Source organism: Adiantum capillus-veneris, chromosome 28 (assembly GCF_014529385.1).
Source record: "Adiantum capillus-veneris isolate H3 chromosome 28, ASM1452938v2, whole genome shotgun sequence".
NCBI classification, from domain to species: Eukaryota; Viridiplantae; Streptophyta; class Polypodiopsida; order Polypodiales; family Pteridaceae; genus Adiantum; species Adiantum capillus-veneris.
Window position 1 is genome coordinate 126,794,898 of NC_140958.1, and position 3,518 is coordinate 126,798,415.

Genomic DNA, 3,518 nt, shown 5'->3' on the forward strand with positions numbered 1-3,518 from the left:
TAGCACCCGATGTGGATTGTAGAACATCTAACCAACCCACATGATAGGTGTGTCCTGTGTACTGATCAATTAAATCTTCTACTTGTAGGTCATACTCCCAATTTTCGTTTAGGAATATCCCATCTAGGCCTGGCGTGCTGGAGGTTTCCCTCGAAGTGGAAGCATTATTGCTCCCCATCGCTTGCCCCTCCGTGACTGCTACCTTGGGAGCACTCGGTTTCTCGGCTGGCATGATTGTTGTCATAGGAGCCTTTGCTTTCAGGGCTCGACTTTGTTCCAGCCTTCGTAGGTTCTCAATTTCCCTCTCCCTTGTTGCTTGCATATAGCGTTCGATCTCTTGTACTTCGGCAAGACTCCTACCATCGGGTAGTAGAACCTCAGAGGGAGATAGTCCTAAAGGATCAGGAGGTGCAGTGGATGGAACATTCACAGGCACACTCTCAAGAAGCATAGGGTCTATTTTAGGCATGAATGGCGAATTTACTTCCCCACTCCCTTCATTTATTTCATTAACCGCATGTTCGGAGCGAGTAGCTCTACTAAGGGTCTCTTTTAAGCGGCTAAACACACTGGGCCCGGGCCGTGGGCCCATGGCATGCATGTCTTGACTTGAACTATCAGGGTTTGGTGTAGGATACCCCTCCATGACTTCGTAGTCAGAGGAAGAATCACTAGACGCGATATGAGGATCTTGGGTCGTGCTACCTTGAGTCCCGACCGAAGGTCCAGAACCTAGGGTGGAGAAATAATGTGTGCCCGTGTAAATGGAGGCACTACCAATATGCTCGTGCTCTAACACTCGTCCAGAGCATAGGTTCATATGACTTGGATTCCCTAGAAGTGTCAGTGAGTGCCCGTGAAGGCTGCTCACCTAGTAATTTTGGGTGTTTTGCAACCCAAGTCTTTTCTTATTTATTTATTTTTTTATTTTTTGGTCCTTTTTTTTCTGACCCAGCTATAGAATAGAGCGTATGATAGCTCAAAACGAGCGTTTCGGTCAGAGGGACGTGCCGTGCTTTACAACCCTCTGTTTGGTCACTTTATGCCCTCGGAATCCCTAAAACCGTCAATTTCTAGTAGGGAACTAGGCCCAAATTAGAAAGTCTAAGGGTGTAAGTGGGAAGCGAAGGGAGGAGAGTGGAGGCCTTGCCCCACATGCTCTCATTCCCTCTTGAGGGGGTAGGGTATATATATAAGAGTGAGTTTAGTATATATCATAGGACTGAGGACTGAGCCCTGGGCCTGGGCTTGGGCTTGGGCTTGGGCTTGGGCTTGGGCAAATGATCCCGATCCCGATCAAAATTTTAGTGTAGCCCCCCTTAAATATTGTCGGTTTTTTTTTAAAAAAAAATTTTGAGGCGACGACCGCGCGCGGTTTAGGTGACCCTTTCTTGGCCACACACACTGTCAACACCTACCTAACCTCTCTGTCAACAGCTCACAGACAGCTCACTACCTTATCTACTTACTAACAGTGCTACTAACCACTAACTAATCTACTAACTAATCTGTTAACCACTCTGCTAACTGCTTACTGACAGTGGGCTAAGTGTCCACCTACTTCCTCTCTCACTACCTTACTGTGCAAAGACTGTGTGCAGGCAAACCTTGACAGAAAACTGTGTACAGACTGTGTGCAAACAGAAATTGCTAATTGCCTACCTAGTTATTCATTCACTACGAACAAGCTAACGACTACTAATTGTGCAAAGACTGTGTGCAAACAGAAAACACAACATTATGCAGAAATCACAGAACTTGCAGACAATACAGAAATTAACAACTTGCAGAAAAATAACTCATTCCTCTTCCTCTTCCTCTTCTTTCCTACTACAAACAACTCATAGGAGAAGCACAAGGTGCCTCTTGGGCTTAGTGCCACACTGTCGAAGCAAGGGCCTTGCCTAACACTGTGTGTGAGCCACAGACGGCTCCAAGCACACAACTAGCTTAACTAGTAAGCTCAAAAGAGGGCAATGGTGTGTCACTCACCGCTCTATGCTCCTGCCGTGGAGGATTCATCGCCGCGAAGAAGAAGGAGACGCCGCTACGTCGCGCTCAACCGCTTCACCGCCGTCGTGCCGCCGCAATGCTCTATCGCACTCTCTCTCTCTCTCTCTCTCTCTCTCTCTCTCTCTCTCTCACACACACACACACACACACACACACACACACACACACACATACACACACACACACAAGGAGGTGAAGAAGAAGAAGATGGAGATGGAGATGGAGCAAGAGCTTTGCGGCGGCACGACGGCGGTGAAGCGGTTGAGCGAGACGTAGCGGCGTCTCCTTCTTCTTCGCGGCGAGGAATCCTCCACGGCAGGAGCATAGAGCGGTGAGTGACACACCATTGCCCTCTTTTGAGCTTACTAGTTAAGCTAGTTGTGTGCTTGGAGCCGTCTGTGGCTCGCACACAGTGTTAGGCAAGGCCCTTGCTTTGACAGTGCGGCAAGGAGCGCACACACGTGTAAAGGGTTATGTACTTCGCCATATTATGTTAGTAGATTGCATAACTACCTAGATACACTGGCAACAAGATGTAGACTTTTGTTATATTTGTTCCAAGGATACAATTGTGGCGACGCTCGAGGAAAAAAGATTTTGGTGGAGAAGACCCCTCCAATTAGTGTGTCATTAGTTGGTAATTGATAAACTTGACCATTTACAAATTTTAATTATATATGCCAAAGCTAAACCATTGATGATTGAAGAATGTTGATGGTCAGATTCACCATTTCCTTAAGGGTTGAAAACAGTAGTGACAACAAGTTCGATAATCATCCTTCCTGGCTTCTTGAGCATCCATATCACCCCTTTGTTGTTATTTTCCCAATGCAGCCATACCCACAAATTATACCATGTCGCTTCTGTATTCAATGTCCTTGATCCATGACCTTCCACTTTTGGTTAAGCAAAACTTATCTTGCAAGCACCATATATCTCATTTTCCATAGTGCCAATTACATAGTTGCCAAATCTTCTACCCATTTATAATGCATGTCTATTATGTAAATAAGGTGTAGCCCATCACAATGCCTTACATATTAAAAAAGAGATGAGTTACCTTCCCCGAACCCGTTAATTTCGGAAATGTTGTTGTAGAAAAGCCTTCCATAAGTCTAAAAATTTCTATTTGTGTGTGTGTGTGTGTGTGTGTGTGTGTGTGTGTGAGAGAGAGAGAGAGAGAGAGAGAGAGAGAGAGAGAGAGAGAAGATAATTTTTTAATCTCATAGGAACAATCTCTAGGTGCTTTGATCGACAGGGCTTGAACCCAAGACCTATTGCTCAAGAGGGAACTTTAATAGCCAATCTAAAACATCTGGGTAATAGAGGGAGAGAGTCTATTTGTTGTTGCATCATGTTCGTGTGCAATGACTTATATATATATATATATATATATATATATATATATATATATATATATATATATATATATATATAGAGAGAGAGAGAGAGAGAGAGAGAGAGAGAGAGAGAGAGAGAGAGAGAGAGAGGAGGAATAAGAAGAT